Consider the following 18,811-nt stretch of genomic DNA (forward strand, 5'->3'; position numbering starts at 1 on the left):
CAAAGGCAAAAATGTTTTAAAAAGGCTCTACTGTTAGTCGCAGAACAAAAAGAAAGGCAGCAGGTTTCCTGGTCCATTCTCTGCATCTGATGTGTTTTAAAGTGCATGTGTTTGGGAAAACGGAGGTGGGTGGGTGGGTTGATTTTATAAACCAAATTGTTTTCTTTCTTTCTTTCTTTCTTTCTTTCTTTCTTTCTTTCTTTCTTTCTTTCTTTCTTTCTTTCTTTCTTTCTTTCTTTCTTTCTTTCTTTCTTTCTAAAATGATCCAGTGAATCCTACTTCTAGTGGCAAGACCAGAATTGCTTATATAAATGAGGAATAGAACAAAGAAAATATGGAAATGAAATTAGGGCCTAGATTCTCTACTTTGCCACATTGGATTTATATCTGTGTGACCCCATTGCTTTAATGGGTGTAACAGAGAGGAGACTCCTGCTTGATTTTTAAAGATTTTGGATCCATCAGGTCAGTGTTTTTGGTTATCAGTTTGGGGCAGTGCTGGAGTCCTAAAAAAAGAAGTGCCAGAATTTTAGGGCAGTGGGAGGCCCTGGGAGGGAGCAGGGTGAGCTGGAAGGAATATAGGGTCTGTGGGGAAGCTGGGGGTGGCCCAAGGGAGCAGAGAGTGATTTTCTGCAGAGCCTGTCCTACCCCTGCCTCCCTCCTGCCTGTGCCTGGATCCTGCTCCACAAAAGGGTGGGCGGTCTGCTGTTTGGGCCCCACTACCTGGTTCCTGGCATTGCCCAGCTCTGGCTCCACCTCTGCCCTGGGCTCCTGGTGGCTCCAGCCACCAGGCTGCCCTATCTGGTCCCAGCTGCAGCGTGTCCGACTCCCTCTGTGCTGACCTGCTGCTAAGTGCCCTTTGCCCAGGCCTAGCTTCATCATCTCTGGCTCCCTTTGCACTGACCTGCTGCTGAGCACCCCTTGCCTGGGACCTCCACCGGCACCTGCCATCTCAGAGGATGCTCTGCAGCTGGGCAGGGAAAGCTGAAGCCGAAGCCCCCTGCCTACCACCCATGGCAAAAAGCCTCAGCTCGCCACCCAGGGCCAAAGCTGAAGCCTGAGGGCTTCAGGCCTGGGTGACGGAGCTCAGGTTACAGGGCCCCCCACTGGGACTGAAGCCCTTGGGCTTTGCCCCCTCACACCGGGGCCAGTGGATCTCAGGCTTTGGGCCCCAGCCCAGGGGCAGCAGGGCTTTGGCGGGCTCAGGCTTCGGTCCCCCTTCCTGAGGCCATGTAGTATTTTTTGTTGTCAGAAGGGGTTGCCTTGAAATGAAGTTTGAGAACCCCTGGTCTATTCAGATCCACAAGACGGTAGGTTTTGAGTTTGTTTCTGTGTCACACCAATCTTCATAGCTAATGTATATGCTCTGAACACAAGTGTAAAAAAAAATCCTTTGACTTGATTCTAGAGTAACATTTACATCATCTTATCTTAAAGGTTGATAGAACATCCACTGTTGTGTATCTCACACTTTTGTATGTGTATCACAATTTATTCTTCTGTCATTTTAGATTAGTATAAGTGGATTCTTATTGCTGGTTCCTCTTCATCCTGCTTTATGAGCATGACATCCTTGATCTTAATCCTTATTTTGTCAGTTTTCATCTCTCTTTAGGTGCATAAACATATTTTCTTTTTCAGACTAATGAATAAGTTCAGTTTGTGGCTCTATCTTATTCTGTCTAGCTCTAATACTCATCAGACATATGGAAAATGCCAATCAAGACTTCCTGGAAAGTCACGTTGCAGATACCAGTGATCCTGTGAGGTAGGTAAAGTATTACTTACAGAAGATATCATTGCTTTTATCTACCTCTCTCTTGATTTTTTCCTAAGAGTGAGTTTTTAGATCAGTCACTTTATAATAGAAGGCTTCTCTACTGAGGAGAGGTCACATGATATTCTTAATAACAGTTATAGTCTGATTCTGATCTCACTTACACCAGTACAGATGAGGAGTAATTCCCAGGAAGTAGTAGAATAAGTGGAATTTCCTGTTCCAATTCTGAGCTGACACAGGCTAAATGCCAAAGAACTTTCTGGAGATCAGTTTTTTTCAGCAACTATTTTCAAGCTCAGTCACTGTCATTCACAACATGGTTTCATTATTAACTCCAACTTCCAGAATAATAAACATCCTGCATTCCTTTTGCACCCTAATTCCCACTGAAATCAACAGGCATTTCAGGTCTGAATGGAAGGCCCCTGAACCTCCCAATGACTCCAGTGGGAGTTTGAAGTGTGCTAGGAATGCATGACTGCAACCCCCCTACCCAGTGCGGTTAATGTCTGAATGTTAACTAACGCCATTGCAAAGTCTGCAACGATCAGTTATGAGCCAACAAAACACCGTGATTAGATTATAGATTATTTGCAAAATTTTTCATATTTAATTTAAAATTTAATTGTCTCTTTTTAAACATTTCATACAAAAATGTTTTTGTTATAAAAATATTTTACTGCTTAGGTTCTGTTTCTTTGTTACTTCTGGTGGGCACAGTGCTGCCAGATTCTGAAAACCTGAGTAATGAGTGCCCTACTCTCCCACTGAGTTCAATCGTAGTTAAGGATACACAGCCTCTGGTAGCAGGTGATCAGCACCTCACAGGATTTGAGCCTATATCTCAACTTTCTTTCTTCTTTTTAATACAAACACTTTCTTTGACAAATTGAGCCTTCTATTTAGCTGCATGGCTTGACCTTTTGTGAGCCTCTAAGATTCCTTTTTTTCTTCTTGAGCTGTCTGTTAATGATAGCTATTTATTTTTCTTTGCAGCTTTCCTTTGTTTTCTAATCTCTGTTAAATAGAAAAAAAACCACTTTATATATTTTTATTTATTTATTTAATGGATATATCAAAAATCCCACTTTCCAGCTAGTGAAAGAAGTCATATGTCATATTTAGAAAGTAATCAGATGTGGCATTTCATAGTTGGGATATTGGAATATGACAACTTTTTTTTAGAGCTGTGGGAAAATCTCAAATGGACCTCACAGAATTTTCCCCCAGTACTCTATCACTTGTATTGATTGGAGGATGTTTCACAAGAAGAAATAAATAAATGGAAACAGCATATCAAAATATAGCCTAATGTATCTAAGGCCCTGTTTCTACAAGCCGCTTGCAATCAGCTGAAATCTGTGCTAGCACCCAATGGCCTGTTTTACAGTGAGTCTTGCAAGACTGGGGGCTAACTGTATAACAAAGCATTTCTCATAAAGAGCTAAGGTTTTTTCTCCTTGAACCCTCTAGTTCTTAAAGCCTTGAAATCACATTATGATCATATTGTGGATGATATTGCCCCCTCAGTTATATTGGTACAATAGAATATCTGAGACAGGAATTTTAGAATGACCATCTTTAAATATTTCTCCTTAAAAAGAATCTTTACAAACTAATTTAAAAAAAATAAAGCTATAAAACAACATTTTTGTATGGATAGAGAAAAACAACAGGTCATATCCTCAGCTCCCCAAACCCTCCTTCACATGTCCACCATAGGAGAGCTCTGAACAGGTCAGTAATGATTGAACTGCATGACTATGCATATCGTAGTTAAGCAACCAAGAGGTGTGCCCATTTCAATCTTAACTACACCTTCGCCCACCTATCAAGCAAACAACAGCAGAGGAAGTGTTGAAGGGAATTTTTATTCTTGGTTACAGGCAAAGAAACTTGGATGAGCTTTTCACTCACTGTCAGCCTTTTATTTCTCTTAAACGGGAAGCTAATCCTATGGACTAACAAGATCTGAACACACTAGTCGTGTAAGCCTGTTTTGCCAGCAACAGCCAATATGCACCTTGGCAAGTGACTCACACTTGCTTCTGCTCCTTCACAGCAGTGCACAATCTCAGAGAATCTGCATTGCCACTGCTAGAGTGTGTTTGGCAAAAATACAAACATCTGCTTATGTAACAGACCTAGCTTCACTAGATCAGGTAACTGTGTATTAGTCCACTGGGAAATTCTAGTCCCTGAGGCAATTCAATGGAACAACCAGTCCTAAGTTAATTGTCCAGTGTTCCCGACCTATCTAGGAGCATTCAGTCCCCATACAAGAATGTCCCTATCCAGCACTTTCCGTGAGGGGGAACCTGAAATCTCTGCTTGATCATAAAACAAGGAGACATTCCCATGTCTGATCCAAAACCTCACTCCCTAGTTTCTTAACTTGCACATATACTTTGGCTGAAAAAGGGGAGGACAGGTGCATGTGTTTAAGAGGCATATGTAGAATTGAGATGTTTCTTTATTTGTAACATTGGAGGGTTTTAAAAAGTCTGTTTAATCCATTCAGCCAGAAGCCTTAAGAGTCAAGACTTTAGGGCTGTGTTGATTCTTTGGCCAAGCCTTAAAGCATCATAATTTTTGATATGACACTGAAACAGAAGATTTTATGTCCAAGAATGCTGACTGCACAAAGTACATAATGAGTCTTTTTGTTGTTGTTTTAACGTTCCATTTTTATTGAGTCTTCCACACATAAGGTGAATGCAAAGAAAAAAATCACATGAAAAGGAAACAAAATCCAGTAAATTGGAAAAAAAAACATTTAATGTACCTTATCCCCATATCACACATACAAGTCTTTTTCCACTGAATGGGGCCAAATTTACCCTGATAATTTATAATCTGATTATTCACAACAATCAAACTAGTTTCATTGCAGCCAGCCAGTCCAGCAGTCGATGAGCCACTAGCCATCCTTGCACTGGTGAAGATGTAGCACATTGTGAAGGCTGTATGGTCAGCTCCTGGGGAAGAAAGAAAGAGTACCTCACATTACTTTTAAGATTAGCAAGAAACCCAGATTCCGTTAGGAGTTATTAGGGTCTTAGTGTGTCTTAGTGCTCTTCTGTGTCTGCGAATGTCAGCCTTGGTTCACAAACAGTCACAAATCTCGGCTGAAGCTGTTCAAACAAAACTCTTTCCATCCTATTGGGATCTTCAGCTGTCATTGTGTGGCCATTCTGCATCGTTTGTTGCCTTCCCAAGTCATTTCGTATCTGAGCAAAGGAGTCGTGATGTCCCATAACCCTTAGTTAAGGTAATTAGGGAACCTCCAAGAAATTATTTATTACTTTTTAATTAATCCATGTTTCAAGAGCTGCTCAGTCACTACTTTATTAATAAATTTCCTCTGAAAAGGAAAGCTAGAGAGCTGTCAGTGGCTAGTCACAACATTCAGCTCAGGAGAAGGGATAGAGAAAGTAAATTGGGAGCTTTTTTTCTCCCTGTTTCATCATACAAGAACAAGGGGACATTTGATGAAATGTAAAGGCATCAAATACAAAACTGAGAAAAGGAAATACTTTTTCCACACACTGAGTAATTAGTCAGTGGAACTCACTGCCACATGATGTCACTGAGGCCAAAGATTCAGCAAGAATCAAGGATTTATGGACATTTATGTGGATTACATTTATGTGGATTACAAGAATAGCCAGAGTTGTTATAGTTAATGCTTAAAAAAGGGGTGCAGGGGTGATAGAAGCAATATAAACCCTCATGCTTCAGTGTTTAAGCCAGGCTCTAACTATTAGGTACTAGGATGCTCTTCATGTAAGGCAGATAATCTGAATCTGTCTACTATGGGATTTCTTGCACCTTCCCCCAAGGCATCTGGTACTTGCCTTCACCAACTGGAAGGAGTCTAGGTGCATCCCACTGGCAATACATGTGAGCCCACAAAATATCCCCTGGTACTCATCAAGAACAATAACTTGAAACTGAACAGTTTGGGTGTTTGCCTCATTTTGCGGCGACAACAGTGAGGCCTAAAACTCTTTTAAACCAACTGACCTCACCAAAAATAGGTGAGAAAAAGTCACAGTGAACAACTGCTGACTGTCTTCTGCTGCAAACAGTCTGTGTTGACCTAAACACTACTGCATGACCCTCCACCCAAGAGCAACAATGACTTCAACATATTGTCATCTCTTACAGCTCCTGGGACAGCTTTGTTCTCAAAATTTTACTGTGGTGTTAGTGGAACAATGAAAAAAGGCTGGAGCAAGGCCCAGGATCAGGGCGGAGGGCATTTACAATATATTTGTGAAGCTAGAAATAGTGCTTCATAGCCATCAGGAAACTCATTCATTCATTGCCCAGTTGAAGCAGAAAAAAGGCAAGAGCCAATTTACAAAACAACAGTTAATGCACCTTACTTTGTAGTGGCCATCATGAATCAGGGACTGCCTTAATTTAGTGGACATGGGGCCTGTTGTTTCTATAATCAATATTCCCCTCAGCCCTTCCTTTTATGCCCAAAGGATTCAGGAATGAGATAGTCAGTTAAAGGGATGGTAGATACAACTGTTCATATTGAACCATGAAGGCGTTGTACCTTTGTGGTCACCAATGGCTTGTTATTGCATGTTGGCAGATTTTAGAGGCCAGAATTAGACTGGGATAGTGGTGAGAAATCAGCTATTGCTATGGGGTAATAATATACATCATTACTCCATTTTTGACCAGTAGATATTGGCAGGTTGCCTGTTGGGAAGATTTACCTGGACAGTGCTGCTGTATTCACCTCCAGTGTCTACAGTGCTGTATAGAATCTATGAGGCCAGTTTGTGCCTGGGTCTGAATAAGCTTTCGTTTGCACAACCCATTTAATTTTTTGGAAAATGTTTAGTCAACATTGTCAGCTCTGAGGGAAAGGGACAGTCTTTTTGTTCTCTGTGTGCACAGCACCTAGCACAATGGGGTCCTTGTCTATGCCGAGGGCTTCTGCCCATTACCACAGTCCACATAGTAAATAATAATAAGTGGCAATATTGTTCCTGATCCTGATAAACTTAAAAGCGTTCAGTAAATTCTGAGACCATGTCATGTGGAGATGTTAAGTCCTTTCTGAGATTAGTTTCTTATTTTTTTAAGATTTATACCAGTCTTTGTTAACAAGTTAAAGGGGACTAAAGAAGGAGAGTATGTTTTTTCAAGAATGCTTGTATTGTCCATCTGTTACATTACAGTTCCAGACTTTATATATCCAATGAATGCAAAGAATTATTGAGTCAGCTACAGAACCAGAGACTAGAGCAACGTTTCTCAAATGCGACCACCATGGCTGCATGCGGCCACCAGGGGCTTTTCTTGCAGCCACAGCCTCCTGGGCAGTGATTTGAGAGGGGGTGGGGGAAAGCTGTGGCCCCTGCCCAGGGACCACCAGCAGTGGATGGTCCCCGGCCCTCTCTGGAGACACACAAGCTAGTGGAGCAGGCAGTCAGTGAGTTCTCCACCTTCCCAGGGATGGTGGGGTTGGGCTTCAGCCACAGGGCTTTGGGCTCTGTCTCCAGGCCTTGTCCCCTGGGTGTGGAGCTTTGGGCTCCATTCCCTGGCAGTGTGGTGGTGGGCTCTGTCCCTAAGCTTCCCCCCCCATCACCTCTGGACCCCACTGCCTCCCCCAGTGCCCCATCTTCCCTGGCACCCTCTGCCTCTGTACCCACCTCCCCATCCAGGGCCTAATTTGTCCCCGGGCTTACCCGGACTGAGTAAGTCTGCTGTGAAAAGTGATATTAACAAACATACAAATATCACTTTTCACAGCAGACTTACTTATAGCTAGCAAGTCTAGAAAACCAAAACAAAACAATAACTCCCCCCCAAAAGCAAAAGAAACAACAAGAAAAAAGACAAGAATGTTCAAAGCACCTTATTTGTGTTTCTATTCTGTTTTGGTCCAGTAAAGAATAGAGACAACTGTACTTTATTTTTATTATTGAGTCTGCAAAAAAACTAACAACCCTACATAGATAAATTACAATGATTTGGACACGTATATGTGCATCTTTATTTGTTTTCCCTACAGTTAATTAAGTATTTTAGGAAAAATTGTCAGAGCGGCCACCAGCAAGAGTTGGTGGCCGCACTCTGAGATCACCAAAAATTTTGTTGTGAGAACCCTTGGACTAGAAGAGATTAGGAGAATGCAACCCTTCAGAGAACCTAATAGCACAATGAGAGTTACTGCACCTCAGATACTTGACAAGGTGAGGGTGATGGCCATAATGCTATGCAGACTATGTGATGAGTGAAGTGAATGTAAATTATGCTCTTTAAAAAAGTGCTGCAATTCTCTGCTTTCTGTTTTACATCTCCTGTTTTAAAGCTAAGGAGATATGTTGGGGGGTGGGCAGAAAATTAGCTTCCATAGGTCAATTTACTTTGGGAGGTAACAGGGAGTTAGGGTTGTGCTGTGCTGGGGTATCTCTCATTCTCCAGGTCTCTGCTAAAGCCAGAATTCTGTTTAACTGACAGTGTCTGCATCTAATGATTCTTCTCTGGTACCTCCTACAATGAGGGACCAGACTGTGAGTCAGGAGCTCTTCTATTTTGATAGAACTTTTACAACAATCAAAGGAATTAATAGAAATCTCTTCAATGGTTTTAAAATACATTTCATATGTTGTTGTAGCTGTTTCTTGGTGTGAATCTCTTACTATTTTGTGGATCCTCTTAGAGGTCTGTTGCTCATCTTGTACTGGGCATTTTTAATCCCTTCAATTTGTTTGTGCTACTCATACAGTGAAATATTTAGATTATGGAGCTTTGGTTTCTTGTTTCATTTATGTATGATTTAAAAAAATCCAGGAAAAGTTAAACATTTCTGCTGGACAGGGATGAAGGATTATGGGCCTGATCCTGCTTTTTCTGGTGTCAGTAGCAAAATTCCCCGTCTGTGCAATGGCAGCATGATCAGGAACCACCAGACTGTGGGTTTGCAGGGTTGAACAGTCTCAGCTGTTTGCTCAGTAAGTCATTACAGTGGTGACTCATTTAAAAATATTTTGCTTATGTTATTTTGATCCATCTGTTTTCTTCAGGGTTTATTTGTCTGGATGTGCATTTCTGTCTACACAACTACTCTTTTATGCCCTCTTATGGCAGTCTGCTGAAACTCACAATAGAATATTAAATAATTTTATAAAAACAAAGTGATTATGTTAAACTTAAGTGACTTTTTCATTTAGATCTGTATGTGAACGCATGCTTTATAAATTCTTGCTTCATCCTTGTGGAAAGAACATATTTGCAATATATTGCATTGTTTCTGTGGATCTCTTCCCTAGACACTGTTTTTAGTGTGTTTTCTTCTCTCTGCAGTGCTCAAAACATATGTTCTAATGATTTTTTTTCCTGATGACACTTCATGGGCTAGATTCAGACTGGCCTTTACTCCTTTCTCCCTTGCCTTCCTGCATAAGCTGCATAAAGGAAAGGGAGAAGTATTCAGGCGAGCGGAGAAATAGCTTTCTCCATTAGGATGGAGAGAAGGCCGAGTGCCAACCCATAGACACACTTGACATTTGGTCAAGAAGATGCTCCTGGGACACTTTGTACCCCATTAAGGGGTGTAGGATCAAGTATGTCCCTCTGCTTACTGGAGGAGTTCAAGGAGGCTTTCTGGTGCTCCCCCAGGGGTGAGGCACTTCCTCACACTGCGTCTTATTCTGGGCTATCCCTAACAGTCTTGACCTTGCTCCAAGTTCTTCAACAGCGAGATGGATGGTTTCCTCACTCACAGATCACACACTCAATGAATTGTAAAGGGTTTTGTGTATTTTGTCCTCAAGTCACAGGCTTATCTGTCACATCAGAGGGAATGCAGCAGCAGTCTTACTTCTAAAATACAATTTTTATAGATTTTTTTTAGATCAGGAAATTAGGGCAGTGCAATGATATTGAGAGGAAAAATAAAGCAACGTCTCAGACTACTATTGCATATCCAGTTAGCTAGAGTTGTATGTGTCACAGTATGGTCACCGCACTCAAGACCCGCTGGCATGAAACTTGGTATAAACAGAACGTGTGAGAATATTCTAACCCAAAATGTTCATATATCAGTACATACGGAGGACACCAAAACAGTAGATTCCATTCATTTCCTTTCTTTCTATTGCTTTACTAATCATTTTCTCCATTGCTCTCTCGTTACTCCATTTGGCATTTCTCTCTTAGAGGGTCTCATGAAAAGACTCAATGGAGTCCAGGGATTTGGGTTTACAGCCTTCTTCAGAAGCAATTGCTCTGGCTTCTACACAGTCCCAGAAAGCATAGTCTTTGTTCCCTGTGAGAGTAGGATCCAGGGTGGAGATACAATCCCCTCTCACTGGGAGACTCTTGTTGATAAAAAACAAACACTACTTTCTTTATGCCCAGCCTGGGTTATGGTCAGGAAGCAGCAATTTTTAGTTCCTCGAACGTAGTTAATGTTATTTGTTTATGGCATTAGTTCTGCATAAACAAGCAGTTCACATCAACAGGGTAAAAATACATAGACCACATATCCTCATACATAAATTTACATAGTCATGATAAAACTTCCTGAATACAAATATACATGATAAGAGTCAGTGCACTATCTATAGCCTGGGATAAGCCACTTCCCTCGCTAACAGCACTGCTACAATAATTTTAATCCAACGAATTAAAAACTCATTAAAATATTGAGGACTAGGCCCTCTTGTGTCCACAACTCTGCTGAGGAGGACATGGTGGCAGGGAAAAAAGTGCCCTTAATCCCCAATCCTCACTGTACACTCATCACTTGATGTATGCTAGTGAAGCTCTGGGGCTGCTCTAACTTGTGCCGACCTGTGATGTGCTTCTAGGGGTGATTACCCTGACAAAAAACAATGCATGCTTTCGTTATACCCTGCCAAGTCACCTTCAGCAGGAGCCAGGTGGTGTGGTGTAGAGCCAGTGTAGTCAAGGGAATCCTCAGCTGCCCTTTTAGGCACAAAGGAGCCATAGTGTGAGCTCAGGGCCTAGCTCATATTAATTGGCTCAGTCAGCATGCTTCTGAAAATTACATACCATTACATTCATTTTACAGATGGTCAAAGTCCCAATGTTTGAATCTGAGAATGTTTTTGAGATTATGCTTCCCATATTAATTTTATTTTCTATGGCTTGCTCAGAGGGCTTCAGTGTGTTTTCTTTACTGTCTTTAGCCAGGTTCCCTTTTACTCCTAGTTTGGGAATAGTGGTGGTGGTGATTTTCCATTAAGACAGAGAGATCAAGGTCACTTTTTTCCTCCAGTACTCACACGATGCTTTTCTAAGGCTCCTGATTTTAGGTACTAAAAGCATCTTTCTGATCTTACTCTGGTGCTTTTAACAAGTTTTCTGAAGTATGTGCTCAGCTGAGTAAACAAGTTATCTGTGCTTAACCTTTTCTCTGTTGATCTTCCACCCACTTTTCTTAAACCACTAAGTTTCACTGTCACATTGTCCATTTTTAAATATGGAAATGAGAATGTATAGCAGTCATGTTATGTGTGCTATTTACAAAGAGCAAAACAAAATATTTACTTGAGTCAAGGTAGCTTCCAATTCCAGTTACATCTGTGAACCTACAGTGGTTTTCCCAACATTTTTCATGATTCATTTTTTTTAAGATAGATTTTTTTTGGCTTTATTTAGACAGTCATCAGACAATGTCAAGTTATTCCACCTTCTAATGCAATGCCATCTCTCCTCCCTTCCCTACTATCTGCCTCCTGACTTTACACTGTCTCCTTTGCAAGCTCACTCCCTCTGTCAGTAAAACTGCACATGCACAAATGGATGCCACCTTTTTGAAAATAGGGCCCAAGTCCTCTTATGCACATTGCACATATGTACTATGGTCCTCTTCAAAAGACCATTGAAGTCAATGGAAAGTCTCCCATTTGGTTCAGGGAGCTTTGGATCAGGTCCCTAGGGACATGTTCATTAGGTAAAAAATAAAGCAGTTATCATTCCAACCATGTCCTTCTACAATCCAGTTCCAGCATTGCTGTATGCACCAGGAACATTGCTAAGATTCCAGGGACTTTTGATACCTTGTTATTGGATGCTGGCAATACAGAAGGTACTGTGAACATTTAAACACATTCTGTGAGAATGTGAGATCCATTTCCACTCTTACTACCTGTCCCCTCACTTTTTGATGAAGATTTGCTAAGAAATAAATTCATATTTTGGCATGCAATACATGGGCATGTCACTGTGACAGAATCAATTTCTATTCTTTGGAATAATGAAAACAAGATTTTTATTCAAAACTCTGGGTAAGGATGTGAAAAGCAGAATCTGGAGTTCTTTCATAACAGCTTTATTTTAGGAAACAATAAAATCAAAGTCTATCTTTTCTTTCAAATTCACTGACGTTAAAATAGATTAGTATTCACATAGTTCTCACTGAAATCAGAAAGCTAAACACTCTTTCTTTCCAGTAGCAGGGGGAAAATGAAGAAAAAAACAATTTAATTACAGTGGCAGTGTTAGCCCCAGCCTATTTTGGGATGCAAACGTTTCTGTTGAGATGGTCTGAATTCTTTTTTCTACACCTGGAAATTGGAGAACTGTAAGTAAAAACAAACAAACATAGAGTTGTTTTATTGCAGACTCACTGGTCCAGATGCATTTTATTATTAGATTTCTCTAATAATAGGACTTTATTTTTATTTAGCTATTGACATTTCTATTGGCCGCACCACTGTATCGGCTTGTGTAAATTGGCTTCCCTCCACTGACATCAGTGGACCTATAGTGGTTAACAAGTTGGGAATCTGGTTCTATGAGGACTATGATTTCAGTTTAATAATTTTCATGAAGCTTTAAAAACAGTTTACAAACACTGATTAGTTAAATCGCACCTCAGCCCTGTATGACATATATGTTTATTATTCCCATTTAATATCAGGGTAAACTCAAGCAGAAGAACATTTAAAGCCCTGATTTTCAGAGGTGCTGAGCACCCCGAGTTTCAACTGACTTCAACTGAAGTTGTCCTCAAAGTCATGTCTTTGAGACCTTGGCCACAATGGTTAGCTAAGAGCCAAGAAGGAACAGAATCTAGGAGTTTAAATTCCTGATCCCTGCTCTCTCCACTAGACAATCTCCTCTTTAAATTAAAGATTTGTAGTTCATTTTGGAGCAGAAGAAGCAGCTACTCAATAGTTAGAGCCACACTGAAGGGCACTTAAGGATGCAGATAAGTGCTTATGCCTAGATTTTCAAAGGTATTAGGTGCCTACCTAATTGAATCTGGGCCCAAGGGGGATTTTCACCTAAGCTGTGCCAGTGCTTTTAAAAATCCTACTTGATACCTATTTTTAGGTGCCTAAATACCTTTGAAAATTGGGCCCAAATAATTGCCTACATCAGTTTCTTACTTCAAATTAATTGATTGAAAATTAACTTAAGGTTGATTATATGTTTGTAGAGACTGGCCTGGACACTCTCCACACATCTGTGATATTTCGGAGCACACATTTGCACAGTAACCAGATCAACCTTTACAAATGTGCTGAAAATCTTGAGATAGAAGTCTGTAGTGGAGACAAGCACGGAGTTTCCATTATGAATCCAAATTTTACCCTCCCTCAAATCTACACACAATGGATATTGGCCTGGACATTGTAGGTTAGCTCTGTGGCAGAGGTAGAAGCTTTCTAAAAATGTTGAGATAATTTTGACAAAGTTGTTTCATGAATAATGAAGACACCAGAAAAGTGAGAGGTTGTCAACAGAGTTCAACATTTTTTCTAAGACTTGTCACTTTGTAGCAACTCATACCCTCAACAAAATAACTAAAAAGAATTCTAAGAAGCAATGAAATAAGTTGTGGTTCCTGAACAGGTGTAGTTTAGCTATAGTGCAGAGAAATAAAGATTAGGTGATTAGATTATTATTTTAAGAGTTATTAACATTTGAAATATTAACACCTGCATGGGTCATGAGGAATTGATGAGCTAGTTCTTTCTAGTTTACTGGTAGCTACAGAATTAGTGCTGGGAAGCAGAAGGTGCTAGATTGTCTCCTCCTCACATTTACTGATTAGAGAATGGGGAGATGGAGGAGGGGGAGAGGAGAAGAACTGTGGACATACACCACACACATCCCAAGATCCCTGCCCTTCATATTTCCCCTTCTACACCACACTCCTTTACCCTCATAAGGTTCAAAGCTCTGCAGTCTTTAAAAGGTCCATGGGGGATTAGAGGCATTCCCCTCCAGAGGCATCCTGAGGTTTGCAGGAGTGAAAAGCCTCCAATTAGCTTGAGGAGATTTGTTACTTCCTATGAAGATTTAGGAGGGTCATCAGGGGCCACACCCATTCCCATATGAGATTTAAGTGGCTTGTTGTTCTAAGCTATTTAGGCTTGTCAGAGGCGGAGGAGCCATATTTTGGTTCCTTAGAGGTGGAGTAATCTACATATTTGGGGCTGGGAAGATTAATATAGAAGAAGGTAGTGAACAATTGCTAAGGCTGCTCAACATACCTTCCTAAATTCTTATGAGGTTGGGGGTTCTAGAGGCTTCCTAAGGCTGGAAGGGGGATTGGGAGGGCACTGGTAAGTTTCCTGAATCTTGTTGGCTGTCCCTCCTTGCCCCACTTAGGGGGTTGATGCATTTACCCTATGCCTGGGCACTTCCTTAACATCTGTGGGTGGTGGACTTTCCTACTGTGGAGTTGTGCATTAGTTAGGTTCTGCTTCTGCAGGTTGGAGAAAGAAAGGGATGTTGTGTCCTGTCTTTTCTCTCTTTCTTCCTCACCTTCCCCTTCACTTCTCTACTCCACCTGAGGACTATTCTAAAAACCTCAGGATATTCTCAGGAAAAAAAACCCCAAACCGAACTTTATTATGGTACATTTCAGGTTGAGAGTAAATTAGGAATTCCTTTCAGAGATACTGTAGTTACAATGCCCCCCCCCCTTTTTTTTTAAAGGAAAAAGAAATATTCTAAATACCATTTGCAGCTAGTGATGCCTTGAGCACATCAGAAGCTTGACCTGCCTTATACATCCATAAAAACAATGTAATCTTATTCGTAACCACAAAAATTGGAACCCTTTACTCTCATAGTCATAGAGTGGTTGTATTTGGCCTTTTATTATTATTCCTCTGCCACAGAGAAACGCTATGGCAAAATGTTTAGTAAATATTAACATTAAATAGATATTATTAAAGACCAAAAAAGTGCATGAAGCGGTCTGATTAAGTCTGGGTGTAGTACTTACAACCAGTTCAGTTTGATTTTTATTGGTTTAAAGGGTTTAGTGCTGGGAGATATCAAAAATCTGTCAGTGCATTGTGGGATAGCAGTGGGATGATTGATTGGACAGTTTCAGCTTGTTGGCCTTCATGCTAGTACCAAACGAGTTTATACTGAAGCAGTTTATATTGAATTGGTTCTTAAACATGCTGAAAGCCCAATCTACTCCAAACAGTTCTTACAACATTTGTAAATTGGTTGAAGTTTTGGGGATGTGAAATGTTTTGCAAACCTTCCTGTAAACCAGTTTCCAGCATGATACATTTATCTGGTGCAGACAAGGCGTAGGAGTCTTCCCCTTCCTATCTCTCAGCTTTCTGTCTGTTGACTCCTGTGATGTGATCATGTCACTAGTTGACCAGTCACGACAGTCTTATAGGCTAGACAAGATTCTGAATGTAAAAAAATAGCAGATTTAAAAAACAACAACAAAAAACACCACAACACCACCATTACCTTCCCTGCTTTTTTTACAACATAAGGAAAAAAGAGCACCATTTTATTTTCTCCCACTTTGCAAGACACTTTTAAATAATGTGACTGGGAAACACAAAATTGCAAATGCCAGGACATGTAAAATAAAGACTGACAACCTGGCCTCTATTTTCATCATATTCCATTGTATCTTTCTATTTTTAAAGGGACTAGAAGTGTTAGATGTCCAGGCATTTCTCATTGTGAGACTTGACATTGTTTATTTTAAACATGTACATTTTATCAGTTGATTCATAAGTGAGAAATCTTATCATTTAAGTACAACATATGTACAAACCTTTGCATTTCTGCTCTTCTTTGAGTATTATATATTTTGAGGGTTTTTTTGTTTGTTTTTACTATTTCTGATTCCTTTCATGGAAAGAGCAGCACTGCAGTACAAACTCTGCGCTTGATGCTGATGTCCTTGAACAGATTCATTTAAACAGGAAGAAATCCATAAGCATAAAAAACAGAATTACTTCATGAGTCATAATGCCACTATGTTGATGTTATTGCATCATTTCTGCTGAAATTGTTTCTCCTAATGCACAAGCTAACCAAGTGCATTTTAGATGAATGCTGTTGCTTGCAACTTTAACCCTTTGCCAATACATGTATTCAGTTAAAGTTATATCAACAGGATTTACACATTGTTAGAAAATGCTATTTCTGTGCATTTTCCTATGCTATAATATTTTATAGTTATTTCATATATTTTTCATCTTTCCCCTAAAATGTGTAAATTGAATGAAAGTATGCACATATGATTAATTAGTAACCATACAACAATCACAAATAACACCTTGAATTTCAAGTAACTCTGCACATTAACGTTCCATAAAAAGTAAAATACTTGCAGAAAGAGTATACTCTGAGTATTTTAAACTACATAATATAACCTAAAAATATGAATATTTAGGTGTTAGTATTAAGCTTCTGCATTATGGCAACGATCCTATTTCCTTTGTGCACCATATATGAAAATTGCAAATAGTTTTGCTGAATATGTTACAACCTTAGTACCGAGAAAAATTTTTGTTATGGAAAGTTTAAATGGGATGAAACTATTTCTGCCACTATAAAATCTACTCTCAGCATTTAATAATGTATTTCTTTTTTTTCTTAATAAGCATAATTAGATTGGCATTGACATATATTATCACTGAAAATTTGGTGACTTCAGTTCAAGATGAATAAAGGAAAATCTTTAATAAGATATTCCTTTCCTGAACTTTGTGATGAAGGTTTAGAATGATGCATTTAGAATTTGTTGTTGCTGTATGATCTGGTAGATGCATAAATCATACAATTAAGAATTCAGTATTTTGAAGGTGTCCTATGATATGAAAATTGTCCATCTTTTTGAAATATGGAATGCATCATCAAAGCCAGAATCTAATGTGCTATCAATTTATGTCCACTTTCTGCAATAGAAAAGGTCTGAAATCCTCCCTAAAACTAGGAGTCAGCTGAAGATTTGTCTTGGTTTCATGAGCCCAATGCAATTAGGCAGCATGTGAATGTGTGCCATATGCATTTATTGCTTCTCTTAGCATGTGTTACTTTGATGTGTTAGGTTAGAAAGCTAACTCTTTTTGTTGGGCAGCCTTCCTCCTGGGTCTTTATACTGCTTAGCAGTTGAGTCCAGACTTTGAAACACAGCCTAATTTAGAGGCGGATGCTGCAGCTGCTGCTGTCATTTCAGCTGATTTTTTTTTCTTTGATGTCAGCTTAGAATATTGGTTGTTGCATCAGTACAGCAGTCTCCATGATTCGTAGAACAGAAGCCACATAATTCTAAGCCTTTGTCTTTGCCTTGAAATCTAATTTGGGCAGCCAGACTCATTCACAATTTGTTTAATGCAATGTTGCATTCTCACTTAATGTAGCCTACTTAATCAGGAGGAAGAAGTACATTAAAAGAGAGAGAGAGAGAGAGACAAAAATCTCTTTGAATTATTGCATTGAATGCCTGATGTATGGCTGCTAACATGAGAAGGCAGAACATTTTTTGACCGAAAAGGGCTGCGATGCCTATTCAGTCCAGCCCTCAGCCTTTGAGTTAGAAGTTGTAGCCTACAATATCAGCTTGTCCCTCCACATAATCATCCTACTTCTTTTTGAAACATTATATTGATCATTCTTCTTGCTGCTCTCAGTTATTCATTTGGTACATTAAGTACAGTGCCTATAAAGAAAGTCCACCTAAATTTCTCTTGTGCTTGGTGCTTCCTTTGCTTTGGTTTCTGCTCTCTCTTTCTAGTGCTTGACACCAGCTCTGTGATCCTAGTATCATTGATCCTTTCTGTCCCCTTTACAATTTGGTATATCTCAGTGAGGTTCCCTTTCATAGGCCAAATCCTGCCCTCAGATGTGGATGCCATTTTTCCATTAATTTCAATGAGTCACCTACATCTGAGGCCAATATTTGGCCTTTAATCTTATCTATTTTAAAGAATATAGACTCATAGTAGTTTATCTGTCCCTCTTTAATAACTAAGATTCTCACTCTGTATTGTTTTGGGTACCTTTCCGGGTGTATTCTGTATTACAGGCTGGACAGAGTATTCTACAATGCTGGGATAATTCCATCAAACTCATATTTCCCTTCATGTATTTTCCCTTTTTATTGCCACTGCACCAAAGACTTGAGAGTTTTCTCTTCTATTAAATCACACTTATTCAATAATTCAGAAATATGAAAGCTATTACCCCTTCATGTGTCTTTCTTGTTAGCCTCAGTATCTTAAGTTTCTCGACACTAAATGTGATAGGCCACTCTTATGACTATGCATTTACTAGTGTATTCCCTATCTCTGTAATAATGGAGATGGGTGTTTTCCCTAGGTTTCATAACATCAGAAAATGTCATTGCTACAGAGAGCTAGAATAAAACAGCTTTGGGGATCATAATATTTAATTTTTTAAAGTAAAAGTTTATTTAATATGTAAGTTTAGAAATCTTAAGTAGCAGCATAACAAAATATGTATAAGCACAATACAGTTACCAAGTAAAGATAATAACACCATAGTGATTTATAATAGAATGGCAACTACTTTGGCAGTGAATACAGTACCGGCAAATGCATATGGCAGATAATTGGAATGTTATTTCTAAAAAATACTAAAACAAACAACTCCCCCCTCTCTTTTGGCCTAATCCTACAAACATTTACACTCATGATTAACTTTATGGATTTCAGTAGTCGTATGGAAGTCAGTGAGACTACTCCTGGGTGTGTTTGCAAGACAGGACCCATAGTTTGCTGCTCTGTC

General features: G+C 39.6%; 1 long non-coding RNA gene across 6 annotated transcripts in view; it reads left to right on the forward strand.

Moving 5' to 3' along the window:
- The window catches only part of LOC140917282 (uncharacterized), a 219,342-nt gene that overhangs the window by 182,947 nt on the left and 17,584 nt on the right, over positions 1-18,811 (forward strand). For 2 of the 6 annotated variants that reach the window (XR_012160775.1, XR_012160778.1), the window contains exon 2: positions 1,687-1,768. The exons of 2 other annotated variants lie outside the window; for them this stretch is intronic. This is a non-coding gene — a long non-coding RNA (uncharacterized lncRNA). Of the gene's footprint in view, positions 1-1,686; positions 1,769-12,234; positions 12,363-18,811 lie in introns of all 6 variants that reach the window. 2 more of the 6 variants (XR_012160777.1, XR_012160780.1) reach the window with 2 other exon arrangements.

This window comes from Lepidochelys kempii, chromosome 9, assembly GCF_965140265.1.
Source record: "Lepidochelys kempii isolate rLepKem1 chromosome 9, rLepKem1.hap2, whole genome shotgun sequence".
Lineage (NCBI taxonomy): Eukaryota > Metazoa > Chordata > Testudines > Cheloniidae > Lepidochelys > Lepidochelys kempii.